This window comes from Erythrolamprus reginae, chromosome 5 (genome assembly GCF_031021105.1).
Source record: "Erythrolamprus reginae isolate rEryReg1 chromosome 5, rEryReg1.hap1, whole genome shotgun sequence".
NCBI classification, from domain to species: domain Eukaryota; kingdom Metazoa; phylum Chordata; class Lepidosauria; order Squamata; family Dipsadidae; genus Erythrolamprus; species Erythrolamprus reginae.
The window spans coordinates 43,228,826-43,244,696 of NC_091954.1; positions in this window are offsets into that span (position 1 = coordinate 43,228,826).

Sequence of the window (15,871 nt, forward strand, 5' to 3'; positions counted from 1 at the left end):
GAATTCTCCAACTTTCTCCATAAATTCCTCATCACAGTCTTCTTGATTCATTTGGAGAATGAATGCCAGATTATCCTGTCCATTTGGTTACATAGAACATGCACTCAAAATTTAATTTGAACATGAGCATAAGGAAAATACAAGGAGTTTTGAAGTTTCTTAATTACATTCTGGAAAGCAACAGATTGTTTTTAAGATTTCTAATGAACCACAGGTAACTCACATTACGACATTTCACTTATCAACCATTCAAAGTTACAATATTAACCTTGCCCCCCAAGAACTTATGACACAGTCTTGTCGTTAGGAATGTTGCAACCCCACGGCAGTTTTTCACATGAATGACGCATTGCAACATTCGCCCTGCCTATTGCTCCCTGACAGCTTGAGCTCCACAGACACTGGGCCCATAGTTCCCTCTAAGCTGAGCAGTGAGCAATCGCTCACTTAAAAATCATCATCAACTCAGAGTTTTCAAAACCTGCCCAGAAGCCGAGAGGGAAAGAGTGAGAGGGAAGGAGAGAGAGAGGTAGAGAGGAAGAGAGAGAAACAGATAGAAAAAAGAGAGGAAGGAAAAGAGAAAGAAAAAGAATGGGAGTAAGGAAGAGAGAAAGAAAATCAAAATCTAGTTTGAAACTAGCTCAACTATTTAAGTGGCATTTTGATATTGATAGAGTTGTCCTATTATGAGCTCACTGTTATAGACACACAGTATTTATTTATTTATTTATTTATTATTTCTGTGCCGCCCAGTCCCGAAGGGACTGCCGCTCAGACACTATACTTTTCCGCCCCCCCCCCCAAAAAAAAAAATTAGAGGGAACACTGACTGGGCCTGTGAAGATTCACTTACCTTGCAATGATCTAGTGGGCCGTTAGTTCCTTTGCCTGCTTTTGTGCATTCATGGCAAAGAGAGGCCTAAAATAGTGTGAGATCATGTGAGGTCAGTATCACAAGATATTGCACTACTAATCTTGTATGATCTTGCACTACAGTATCTTAGGACTCTGATCTTGCACTACAGTATCTTAGGACTCTGGCAAACTGAGGCTTGCATCAGATTCAGCTGAAGATTGTTTACAAGCCAACACATCTTTGGGGCAGCAAAATGACATTGCTTCAAGTCTCCCATTGGCTTGCAAATTCTTTTCATGTTGAGACTGCAATCAGACAAAGAAACTGCAGTAGACAGGCTGAAAAGGAGATAGCTTGCTACATCTTCACAAGGTACGTGACCCGGCATGGTAGGGTGGAGAAAGACCAATTGTGGGGCCCCATGGGAAGGAACATGAGGTATCTCAGTGGGTCAGGGGAGACCTTTGGTGATCTCAAAAACAGCTAGTGCTCCCCATGGCGTCCCCCAACTGATCATACCTTATGTGCACTCCCTGTGAAAGCAGAGAGTGATCAAGTTCATTTTATGTGATTCACTCCAACCAATCCTCAGGTTACAAATTTAATTGGCAGGTTCCAATACTTTCATAACTCAAGGGTTCTTAGACTTTTTAAAATTAAGAGATCTTAGAATATTTATTTTGGCAAGCATTCAGTGGTGAAACACAATTCTATATTGCACATCAGATCTTTTAAACCTAACACTGAATAAACATTTGGGATTTTTGCCCTCAAACTAAGAATAAGTTTTGTCTCCAAATCAAATTGGACAAAAAGATAACCTCAGAATTGTTTTGAGAAATGATAACCATTTGTTTATTTTATAATAGAATAATTAAAAATATGGATACATTGTAATATTATTGTATACAAAATCTAAGAATGTTACTTTCCAGAATGTAAAACAAATAAATTAACACAGAAATTTACATTTTGTTGCATAATTTTAAATCTTTGTATTTGGTAAATTATAATTTATTTTTTAAAACTGGAGTATTACATAACATACTTGCTCTTAAGGCTGACAATTATGTTTTTAAAAGATCTGTTAATGTATAATAAAAATTTATTTTACCTTTCTAAAATTTATCTTGCAAGTCTACTGCATGAGTATCTGGTTCAGATTGCAGCAACATAAAAGGTGAACCCTCTTGATGCAAACCCTGGCCTTTTGCACTTGTGCCATGATGTCAGACACAATTAAATAAATAAAACAATTTTCAATGTGATGTCATGTTCCATGTCCCATCCTTCATTCCTCACCCATTTGAGATGACTATACACACATTAATAGGGAGATAACATTTCATGCATCCATTGAGGGTTGTAATCCACAAAAGTGTATGCCAAATTAAGGATGCAACAAGTATGTCTGCATATTCCCAAACTATTACTTCTGGAACTCTGGTGAAATATAAACCATGGGAGGATTGTTCTCAGGAAGGTTCAGTAGGACAAAAGATCCTCCCCAAATGAGTAAACATTTCTCCCCTGACATATAAACACTCATCTATAATGTGCAAAATAGAGAGAGGATGATATACAGTAGATGTTATGTATTCATCAACTTGCATTTATTCAAAAAGACAACAAACATTTCAGAGAATTTTTTTTAAAGGCTGAGATTTTTGAATCTAACTGTACTTTGAGTTTATTCAAAACTCAAAGCTCAAGTTTCATTACAGACCACTTAATTCTCAGACTTCTCTCCAAGTTTGTTTTCATTTCTTAATTCCTTGTTAGATTTTCTCAATCTGCATTCCACAATCTATTTCTTCAGCAATTGACCTATAGAAAAATCCCTGGAGTTCGTGGTTTGACCTCAAAGTTCTTTTCCCCTGAGAACTCAAGGCTTCGTCTTTTTAGTATTCATTACATTACTTTATTCTGAATTTGCTTGGTGGATCTACTACTTGGTAGTACTACTTGGTACTTTTTTTTTTTGAAGTAGTTTCCCTACCTCACATTTGTGACCAGGTGTGCATTATAAAAATACTTCAGCTTCTATTTATCATACCCAAATATTAAATAGTTACACTTTATAACATACAATATCACACATTCTACATTAGATATGCAACAAAAATGAATCAGGTGGATGTAACTTTCACTTTGTTTGTTTGTTTGTTTGTTTGTTTGTTGGATTTCTATGCTGCCCCTCTCCGAGGACTTTAGTTTCAAATTAGGCCTGATTACTTTTTATAGATAAACATCAACAATAAATATATTATATAAACAGAATGTGGAAGGTGTAGCAAATATATCAAATATCATACTAAATCCAATTACATAACAATAAGAAAACAAAATAACATGGAGAAATTAAGGCTTTGATCCTATATGTACTTACCTGGGAGCCTATTTAACTGAACTCAGCAGGATTTATTTTTGAGTGAAATATATAACCACGTTGAGTTCGTTGGCCCATTATCTTTGATTTAGGAAGCACTGCTTGAGCCCAATAAATAAGGATGGATACGTTAGATAAATATAGAGTAGCCTGAAATGTCAGTTACCAAAGTAATAAGTCAAATGAGTAAGCTGGCATCATATATAATCAAGATACCAGTATTACTCTATCCTATCTATAGACTAATAAGAAACTGGGCAAAGGTTTCAATAACTTAGAACAATTTCTGTTCCATCTCTAAGTCTTCAGTTGGAATGAGGATAATATCCCTCCAGTGACATTATCAGAAGTTGCAGCCTCACTACGTTTTTCTTTGATGACTAACATTTACAGCATCTATTTATATTAACATTTCACAGCACATTTCTCCATTTTTACCCTTACTGACACTTAACCTGTGTTAAGCTTTCTTCACTTTCTACTCCAAAACCATTTTTATTTCCATTAGATCACTCTGAATTTTCTGCGTCCTAGTCAAACTTAACTATTTATTGTTCTCTTTGAACAAATTCTTTACAACTATCACTTTTCTCTGTATAACAATTGCACAATGCATTTTCCTCAACTTCAGTTTGTGCCATAATTACTGTCATGCATTTTCTCTTGCATAATACCTTTCACTTCATCATTCCAAGCAAGCATCTTTTCTTTAGCATGACTCCACAAACATAAGTAGCATTTTGTAACAAAGTAATTTCACATTATTCCAACCATTATTCCTAAGTCCCGTATTTTTCAGAGTATAAAGTACTTTTTCCCTGCTAAAAGAGGCTGGAAATTTGGGTGCATCTTATACTCCAAATGTAGCTCCACCCACCCACCAGCCCTTACCCTTCAGCCTCTGCGCATCCTCTTTCTGACTGCAGCCTCCAAACGCTCGACACGCAGTGCCCAAAATGGCTACCCAGAACAGCTGCTTTCTCTTACCCCTTCCGCCCTTTGCCTGCTTTAGTCACTGGAGCGCCCTCGACAATCAGTTGTGCTTTGGAAGCTGTTTTTCAACCCCAACTAAGCCCCAACTGTTTTTCAGCTAAGCAATCTTCTGGGCTTTGTCTGCTTTTCTAATTGCTGCTCCCTCCAACGATTAGCTGTGCTTTAGAAGCACAGCCCCAACCAGCCCCTACCTCAAAAACAGTGAGCGAACTAATGTGCTGAAGCTGACCAGGCTATGGTGGGCTACCTGGTGGGCTGAATTCCCCCCACCCTCTTTATTTTCCTCCATAAAAACGAAAGTGCATCTTATACTCTGAAAAAAAATATGGTATTTATATATTACCCAGTTCTTATTATCAATTTATTATGTGAAGTGCCCATAGAAATTTAGATGTGCTAATTCATACCTTCATGCATTTCTGATAAATATATTTCATTTATCATTAAACTATACTTTCCCTTTCATACATGGATTCAAGCTTACTTCAAAGGTCAGATGATTATCTGGTTTTACTACATATATGTGATGCCAACATGCTTCCCTTCCCCCCCTACCCCTCCTACCCTTCCTTCTTTCCTTCACTACCTCATTCCTTCCTTCTGTCTAAAGCAATCTTAAAAGAACTTGGACTACCCTCCTACAATCCCTTATTCATAGGCACGTAACACTTATAGGCATGTATAGGGATTTAGGTACCTGTACACATTAATAAAAATATAACATTATTTCACGTTTAGAGGGAAATGTTATGTGATTTCTGTATTATACAAAGACTAGAAATATGACTCTTAAGCTTTCTCTAAACATACAGTATTTAATTAGGACCAACTTCATACTGAATAGAATTATGTTTTGGAATGTTTTGGTAATGTTTTAGTAATGCTACTTTCCTTTCTGAATCTGGCTATACATGTATGCACTTCTACTATTGTTACAAGAGTAGTATAGAAACTATTGCATGGATATTTGCTTGCAACACAGGATGTCATTCATGAGTTATACATAAATGGCAGCTTTACATATTTAAAGGAAACATGAACAGCTTCATATCTGAAGTATGCTTCCCAGGGGGTACCACTACCATTTGATCTATTTTTGATTAAAATGTAAAAATTAAAAATTAAATCAAATGGTAGTATAAATCCTTAGGGAAAACATACTTCAGTTATGAAGTATTCCCTGTAGCAACCTTGAAAATCTTACAGCTGTATTGTCTCATCAGTAGGTGGTCCTTTTATGTCACACATAATTAAAATGAATGGCTGTTAGAGAGCCCATACTACTGCATACAGATTTATGAAGCTGGAGGCACCTCCACTCAGATGTAAACACAAAGTAACTGTGAGGGATAAACAGCATGAGGATAGGTATCAGTGAGATATTTCCCTGTGCCATAAGAGGAAGGACCAGGTGTATGTCATAAAATATTATGTACATGTCTAGTAAAAAGAATTTCCTGGAGAAAGATAATAATGCAGTTTGATTAAGTTTATACTGCCTTGGCTATGCAGTTCAGTTTTGCCTTCTTCAGCTAAAGTAGAATAAGCATTTTAAAAGTATGAAGGAATGATCAGTATCACCATAAATAAAAAAGTTATATTAGATTTACTAAGAAAATGTGCCTTGCAAACTCTACTTGTGCGCATCAGGCTCCATGGATAAGATAGCAAAGTAGGGATTAAGAATGGAACTACAGAATTTGCTTTCTGCACTTCACAGATCCAAAAAACCAAATCTCACAAGTTATTTTCTTGCACAGGGAGTGTGATTGGATTCCTTTAGCAATGCCATTATTTTCTAAGCCATGATGTATAGTGGCATGTACAGTATATTGTCTGCGGAGAGGGGCAGCATACAAATCTAAATAATAATAATAATAATAATAATAATAATAATAATAATAATAATAATAATAATAATATTGTGAGGACTGACATTAAAAAATCTTGAAAATACAACTACAAATATAGTTTGTGATCCATTGATAAATCTACTCAGAATGGTTCTGCGCTACATAGTAGCTCAAGTTGCGGTACTTTACTCTGAACAATGACCATCTACAGCAGTGAGTTCAAAATCATATATGATGCCACACATTTGTGACATTATTATCATTATTATTATTATTATTATTATTATTTATTAGATTTGTATGCCGCCCCTCTCCGCAGACTCGGGGCGGCTAACAACAATGATAAAAAACAGCATGTAACAATCCAATTAATAAAACAACTAAAAACCCTTATTATAAAACCAAACATACACACAAACATACCATGCATAACTTGTAATGGCCTAGGGGGAAAGAATATCTTAACTCCCCCATGCCTGGCGATAAAGGTGGGTCTTGAGTAATTTGCATTATTTATTCCATAAATAATGCCAATGTTGTGCTATGTCTTATTTTTGTTCTGATGACACGAAACAGCTGGCATAAATTACATAGTTCTCATTCATTAGATAATGATTTTATGATGGCAAGATGTCATCATGGCTTATACGGTATTAGGCAGGTATGATAGAATGTGTACTTGAAGAAGCAGCACAGAGCTTTCTCAGGAAGGTGGCAGTACTTTTAGAAAGAAGAGACTGTGCAGTCCCAAATTAAAAAAGAAGGGAAAGAGATTCAGAATAGCCTAGAACAGTGATGGCGAACCTTTTTTTCCTTGGGTGCTGAAAGAGCATATATATGCACTGTCATGCATGTGTGAGTGCCCACACCCATAATTCAATGCCTGGGCTGGGTGAAAGCAGCTTCCCCCGTCCCCCAGAGGCCCTCTGGAGGCCAAAAACGACCTGTTCCCAACTTTTTGTAGACCCAGTAGGTTCATGTCTTGCCCTCCCCAGGCTCCAAAGGCTTCCCTGGAGCCAAGGGAGGGTAAAAACGCCCTCCCCCATCCCTCTGGAGGCTCTCTGGAAGCAAAAAACGCCCTCCCAGAGCCTCTGTGGGAGCCAAAAACCAGCTGGCTGGCACTCACATGCATATGGGAGCTGAGCTAGAGCAATGACTCGCATGCCAGCAGATATGGCTCCGCATACCACCTGAGGCACCTATGAGATAGGTTCACCATCACTGTCGTAGAATCTGTCAGATTAGACAAGTAGTCCTCTATTTACAACCATTCATTCAGTGACCATTTGAAATTACAATACTGAAAAAAGTGACTTATGACCATGTTTGACACTTACAACCGTTGCAGTATCTCCATGGTCAAATGATCAAAATAGTGAGTTAAAACATCTTATGCTTCTATTTAGGCTATTTTTTTAAAAAAATAATACAGTTGTAAAAACAAACTTCCAAAATAATGTAGATGAACTCCCATATCTTTAAAACAAGAGAATTATAAAAAAAAGTATGTTGGGAAATATTAGGGATTATACAAAATAATGGACATTTGTTTGTTTGTTTGTTTGTTGAAGATATACAGCCACATGTCTTTACCTTATTTCTAGGAAACTCACAATACAAAAATGTAAATATATAAATAGAATATCATAAAAGCACCACAATGTACTCAAGACTGTAAAAGACATCTCCCAATCAAAAATATATTCATATTAAGTTCAATTAACAGCCTGGTCTCATTGCCTGGGATAAAAGCCAGGGCTTTTAAGGCTACTCAGTTGGCAAGATGTGCAAATAAACTAGCCTTGTGCAATGCAAGACTTTATTGGTAATCACCAGTGCTTTAAATTGTACAGAGAATTCCACTGGGAGACAGGACAGCTCACAAAGCACGGCATTATATTATTCAGTTAAATATATGCTTAAATGCTATTGGCAGTAGGCTGTTTGGGTAGCAGCCCCAACATTGAAACAAGCTATATAAAAGATAATTATTGGAATTAGGTAGATAGCACTTTAACTTTGGTTGGATTGTGTTTATCATTAATGTTAATCCAGTAGCAAATTTCAGATTCACCCTGCTAGCTGTAGGTCACAGAGACAGCCACATAATCAATCTGACTACCTTCTAATAATAAGAGCTGTGGAAGCAGGCATATCATAGCCCTGGATATGGCTATGAAAAGTCAGGCGTTTCAATGAGTTCTGACTAGTGAAGGACTGCAAAAAATTTTACTACCACACTGTGGGCGTGGCTTGCTGGCCATGTGACCAGATGGAGTGGCTTGACGATTATGTGACCGGGGTTGGTTTAACGGTCTTGTGGCTGGCTTAAAAGTGGTCACCTTGACGTGACTCACATCAAGGGTTTGGGTTAGGATCAGGGTGCCTTGCCTCTCCTCGGCTCAAATAGATACAATTTCCCTTACTATTACTGAACATCCAAAATATACTATTTAATTCTATGTATATATGCCATAAGTGTACATATATATTACACACAGGCACACAAAAATATACATTATCTACTATATAAAGTGTATGCACACACACACAGCTCTTCTAAAATTATACACATTCTCATTTATTGCAATAGGAAAAACATACCCAGTGCCCAGAAAGGAAAAAAAGAAAAAAATTCAAATTTTTTCTACTGGTTCTTCATACCTGACCATACCCGTAGGAGCCCATCACTGGTTCTGACATACCAACAGTTGGAAAACATCTTCCTGAACTATCTGAGCAAGCAACCATGGAGGAATTAATTTTTGCAACATTCTCTTGGAATCGTGCTGCTTTAATCATCCACTGAAACAAATACATTATGAAGATGCTTGGATTCCAATAACTCTACTTCAGAATCCCCCCCAAGGTCATTTTTGTCATCAGGTGTTTCTTAGGTAGGGATTAGTATGCAAGAAGACTTAAGAGTGTCATTCTTCTGGATTTTCATTTTATCTCAAGATGGAGTCCTTACAGAGTTTAATTTCTCCTGTGATGTCACATCAAAATACAAACCTCTGTGTAAGGTTTTACCCAGTCAAGCAAACAAACCTAAAATAACAGAATCATAGTGAAGCACTTTTTTAAAAAAAAAAATCAATGAAATTAAGCTAAATTGTTTGAAAATATACCAAAAGTTCCAGTGTAACAGCTTAAGCATGATCCCTTAATACTTTCACAAATAGTTAAGATTATACTTCACTTTGGAAAGATGAGAATATTTCTGAGGGAAGAAAGCTTAATACTACATAATGCCATGGGAAATTTAGCATATTGTGCAAACAGCATGAAGTTCAAGTATGGTCCCATATCAGCCAACCAGAACAGTTCAAACAGGATACAGGAAGCAACAGAAATGTGCATAATTTCCCTTGCAAAACTCTCCTGCTATATTTAATAAAATAGACATTGTCTGATGATATTTTGTGTGAGGTATGCCTAATGCTTCAATATGACCCAATTCCTTTGATTTCCTATGATCAGGCATCAGCAATTGATGAAAAATATTGAAAATTAGTCATATTTTCCCCACATAGATTCCCCCCCGCCCAATGTTTTTATAGGATTGTGAAGGAAATAGGTTGATTAACTCATCCATTAGCTTAATACGTTTAACCTATAAAATGCCACACATATGAAACCTGACCTTTGTTGAAATAATAGAAATGTCACTATAACTTCAAACATTGCTCCAACTTTTAGTCATACCCTAAACATCAAGAAAGGTGTTAGGAATTCATAGAAAATATGAATGGCTCAAAAATAAAGTCCCCTTAAAAATAAGGTTGTAAGAATAGTTTTGGGAGCCATTTTGGGGTAATGGTTCTAGGCTAGAAACCAGAAACCTGTCAGTTCTTTTGTTCAAGGCTGAACTGCTACCAGTTCGGCCTGGTTCAGGAGTACTGGTATCAGCGGCGGCTAATGGTTCAGAGAACCGGTGGTAGTAGCGTGAGGCTCCACCCACCTACCCGCATGCCACCATTTTATTTTATTAATCCTAGCGCATGCACAAAGCCTGCACATGTGCAAATCACACACTTCCAAACCAGTAGGGAAGGTAAATAGATTTCACCACTGGTTCATATATACTGTATATGGATGTGAAAAAATGAGAAGGAAAAGAAATAAAGGGGATAAAGTGAGGGAAAGGATAAACATGTATATTATATTATGTACTGTATTTTTCAGGGTATAAGACATACCGGAGTATAAGACGCACCTTAGTTTTAGGGGAGGAAAATAGGGCAGGGGAAAATTCTGCCTACCAGGTATTCATCTGTCTAGTCCTTAGCTTGGTCAGCTTCAGCACATTAGTTCACTTGCTGGTTTTGAGGTTTAGAATGGTTGGGACTCTGCTTCTAAAGTACAGCTGATTGTTGGAGGGAGCTGCAATTAGAAAAGCAGGCAAAGCACAGAAGGTTGCTTAGCTCGTGTTTGGGCTGAAAAACACTTTCATAAGCACAGCTGATCCTCACAGGGGGCTCTAGTGACTAAAGCAGGGAAAGAGAAGGCAGCAGCTGTTCTGGGTAGCTGTTTTTGGCACTGTGCATCAAGCATTGGGAGGCTGAAAACACAACACGCAGAGCCCAAAAACACAATCCATTATCAGTGGTAAGCTCTGCAGCCAAGAAGGGGACACACAGAGGCCAAAGGGTAGGGGCCAGTGGTTGGGCAGGTGGATGGGGCTAGAGTCATCAGTTCATCCTGTTCCTAAGTAGGGGCTATGAGCCCAGGGCAATCCAACGCAGCACATTTGCTGTTTCCAGGGCACCGCAATCCCATAAAGAGCCAACTGAAACAAGTTGAGTGCATGTGATTTCCATGTTACATGCATATATTCCAGAGATCTCTATAACTACAGTCTTACCACTTTCTCAGTAAACTTTCCCCAGAAAGGAATAATAGAAATAATTCTCAATTTTTGTTAGATCGAGAATGGTTCAATTTATGACAGATTTTATCCACTAAATGCTAATATTTTACACCAATTAGCCCTCTTGGCTCAGACTTTTCCCAAAAATGTGCAACATTTTAAGCAATGTAACTAGTCAACATTCTGCAAATACAGTGGTAGAGAGATAATTACATTTTGCTACTTTTATTGCCACAAGTAGACTTGAATGTAAACTCTTATTTAGGTCCACCAGTTCCATTCCAGGGTTCTCTTTGCCACTTCATTTCAAGGATCTCCTGAGAAAGCCAAGAAGCGGCATGTGATCAGCAGATCGGGAGAGACCACTGAGGTGCCCATCTTTCAAGCTGTACATACAGATTGCTTGGATCCTGCAACTCATAGTGTACAGTACAACAACTTATTACAGCTTGCACCCTCTTGGAAGCTATGATTAATTAGGCATCGCTGTACCTGAAAACCTATACTCTGGAGCAATTATTACCTAATATTACAGACCCACAAATAAAATTTGTGCAAATGTACTATATAAAATTAATTCCAGTCATCGTGATAGTGCAGGTAAATGAGTTGCAGTTATATCAATGTACCATATTTTCCAGTGTATAAGATGCACCCTTTTCCTCCGTAAAAGAGGCTGATAATTAGGTTGTATCTTATACTCTGAATGCAGCTTTTTTTCCAGCCCTAACTAGCTGCTAACAATCTTCCCAGCTCTTACCTTGCAGGTTCTTTCATTATTTCTCTCTGCGAAGAATGTTTTCCAACCTCTAAGTCTTTGCAGGGTTTTTTTATTACTCTAACTTGCTCTGAGTAAGTTTCTTTCCAGCCCTAACCAGGTGCTAACAATGTTCCCAGCTTTTACCAGCTTGCAAGCTCTTTCATTGTTACTCTCTGCCAAGAATGTATTCCAAACCCTGTCTTTGGGGGGGGGGGTTCATCGCTTTACTTGCTTCAGATATTTCTTTCCAGCCCTAGCCAGGTGCTCTTAATATACCCAAGCTCTTTCATTGTTACTCTCTACAAAGAATGTTTTCCAAGCCCTAAGTCTTTGCAGGGTTTTCCCCCTCCATGGGTCTAACTTGCTCCAAATATTTATTTACAGACTTAACCAAGTGCTAATGATGTTCCCAGCTCTTACCTATTTGCAAGCTCTTTCATTGTTACACTTTCAGAATAAAAAATTTTAAGCCCTTAACCAGGGGATAAAATGATGTGCTGAAACTGACCTGACTAAGGATGTTAGTCAGATGAATACCTGATAAGCAGATACTTTTCCCTATTTTCCTCTCCAAAAACTAAGGTGTGTCTTATATTCCAGTGCGTCTTATACTCCGAAAAATACGGTATATACAAAAAGAAATTGCCTTCTCCTTATCTACTCAATTAGCATTATTGGGGTCCCTATTAAATGTACAACGGATTGTCATTGTGCACTGCATAAATAGAAAGCAGGGCAAGCACAAAGTTCAGCATTTCCATCTACTGTATAACCAAATCAATGATTCTCCTTCCAGGAATGTTTCCCTTAAAGCTCATCAGTTGGGCTAACAGATTTGAAAAGTATTGGTAACTGGCAGTTCTTTAGGCCAGGGCTATTTATTATTATTATTATTATTATTATTATTATTATTATTATTATTATTATTATTTATTAGATTTGTATGCCGCCCCTCTCCGTAGACTTGGGGCAGCTCACAGCATTATACATTATTACATTATACAGTATTCTGACTTGTTTTACAAATGATGAGCAATGTATACAAGGAGACTGCTGTATTGATCAATATCCTAATCTATGCTTTTTAGATTATTTTTGTTAGATATGTAAATAGGAGGTACAGATTCCACTCCGGTCAGGCAGCAAACGGAATTAACATAAACACCACTCACTGGTCAAATTGAGTGGTGGGAAAATTAAAGCCCTGTCTGAGGCTAAGCTGCTAGAGAGCTCCCTATATAAATGGAAGCACTATCCGCTAGCGTGCTATGTTCTTCTACCTGTACTACCCTGTAAATTAATCAGAGCACGATAACTTGAGTTCTGCCTCTTTCTCAACTATCCAACTTAACAACTTTTGTAATAACTGTACATAAGAAGAACAGTGTAACAAATTTTTAACAATAACTTTATTTTTTGCTATTTTTATTTTGCAAATAAATGGAAAATGGCATTTTTTTAAAATCTGGATTAACAATATGTAAATTGATTTAGATTTTCTATTATTTCTATCTATCTATCTATCTATCTATCCATCCATCCATCCATCCATCCATCCATCCATCCATCCAACCAACCAACCATCCATCCATTCACTTGCTGAGACACTAAGAGTTAGCCTATATTGATGGCACTTTTTTTTTGCTCTCTCTGTATGCCTGCACAAACATACATTACACATTCACCAACAGTTGTGGGATAGAAATGCAATGAAACAATGATTTGTTGAAAACATGTTTCTTAAAATCTTTGTGATTTGCTTGAAATTTCTATTGTGCTGTATGCTACAATAAAGGGTCTCAGCCATTAATAGGTATATGAATTATTGCCAATTGAAGAAATATACAGTATTCAATATTGGCATATGTCGAAGAAGCTGTAAGAATGTAAGAATAGAACCCACTAAAATCATTCACAGTTACTACTGACGTGTATAGTTTGGTACTGCCAAGGCTTCTTAATCATGTATTAATTTGTAGCTTAGAGTTGGGATCCAATTCAATCATTTTATGCTGTGCACATAATCCATGCATTCATATCAGAGGTGTCTGCGTGCTTAAAATCCCATTTATCTACTCTTTTTACTCCAAGCAATTGTTTCAGATTGCTTGGAATAGCACTGTAGAAGCTTGAAATCTCATTCGTGTAATAACATACCCAGTATCCTTAAACCAAAGAGAAGCAAGTAGTGCCTGCCTGCCTAATGTGTTGGCACTATTTTCCAACAATCCTAGCAAATGTGGCCGATATCCATAAATTCTGAAACTTTGGCTAAACACAAGGAGGTGCCATAATCCCCATCTCTCTACATTGATTGTTCTCTGGATCCTGTTTATGCCAAGCATGGATGCCAAGCAATAATCTTCTTTTGAAATGCACTGATCCTTATAGTTCAAAAGTGTGGAGAAAAGGGAGAAGCCACAGCACTTTCCTCTGGGATAAAATAAATAGGTCACTTTTCAAAGCCATACTTATTTTAGTCATTTTGAATATGTCAGCATTATTTAAACATCCTTAGTTTTGAACGTTATTGTGAATTAGGCATTTATTACTGCCTAATTCAGTACATCCAGGACTAAGTTTCCTTTGGCCTAATAGAATATTGTAAATCAGCTGATATTTTCAGCCCCCTTAAGAAGATTTGGAGGCTCTTGAGAATCCCTTGAGAAGATTTATAAGATTACTTATACAAAGAAGATTGGAAACATTTGTTAAAGGAATTTGGGGTGATTGAAGTAATAGTGAACTTTTAAGTATTAGGCATTAGTTTTTTTACGTGAGCCACATAATACAGTCACCACAAGAGGGGGCCTTATGAATGCAATAGGTTGCTAATAGTGTAAAAAAAGGAAATTAATGAATATATATATTTATTTATATATATATTTAATTGAACAGGGCTTTTTTCTCTCTTACATTGTGAATGTGAAAAAAGCAGACATAAAACTTTTTGCTGCAAATTGCAGAAGAAGACAAGAAGAGGAGAATAATTTTTAAAGTATTTTAAAAAAACATATTGAGTAATTCTATCTTGCTCATATTGTTCAACAGAGCTTCATGGAGTCATATAATTTATTTCTGCAGAATTAGTATAGCTAAAGTTAATTCAAAGTTCAAATTCAATACAATACAGCTTCCAGAAAACTGATAACAGCAATATATCAAGAACACATTCGAAATAAGCAACCTGAAATGTAAACATTCCTTCTCCAAATATAGCAGAATAGAAATTTATAGGAACATGTGGAAAGTGTATGCCACTCAGAATAGCTTGTTTTGAGATAGGTGGCTATATGATGAATGAATGAATGTATGAATGGATGAATGGATGGATGGATGGATGGATGGATGGATGGATGAATGAATGAATGAACTTTATTGCAAAACAAAATCTGATTATATGGGTATAAAATGAAGAAATACTTGGCTTGCTCACTGTGCCTGTCAAATATATTGGAATTGACCACAAACTACATCTGAATCAGAAACATGATGAGGCTACAAAGAAGGTAAATTCAATATTAGACTACTACAGAGATGGGTTTCCTCCCAGTTCAGACCAGTTCTAAAGAAATGATAGTAACTGGGTAGCCTGAGTCACTGGAAATGGCAGTGACCCAGGCCTGCCATGCCCTCTCAAGCCGGTTATTTTGGTTAGGCAGCCATCTTGTTTTTTTCTTCTGTGCATGTGGCAGAAGCTTTTTTAAGTATTGTGCATGCACGCATATGCACCCGCATGAAGCCCAATGCACATGTGCCTATGCAGTGCTTCCCTAAGCAAATTGGCAGCGGGAGAAACCAGAGTCCACTCCTGGACTACTACAACAATCAGTTTTCAAATCATAGGAAGTAAATTGTTCCATGCCATTCTTCATGGATCAGGCATCAATTTGAGGTGTGCAGTTAGATTTATTTATTGATTGATTGATTTTGTCCGATACACAATGAGGGTTTAGTGGGTATACTCATAGTAAAATACATGATGAAGGTTATAGAGGATATACTCATAGTAAAATATATCTAAGAAAGAAGAGAAGAGAAGTTATAGGAATAGAACATATCAATGAAAGAATAAAAGAAGAGATATAGGAATAGAAGAAAGGAATAGGAGATATAGGAGAGCAATAGGACAAGGGACGGAAGGCAC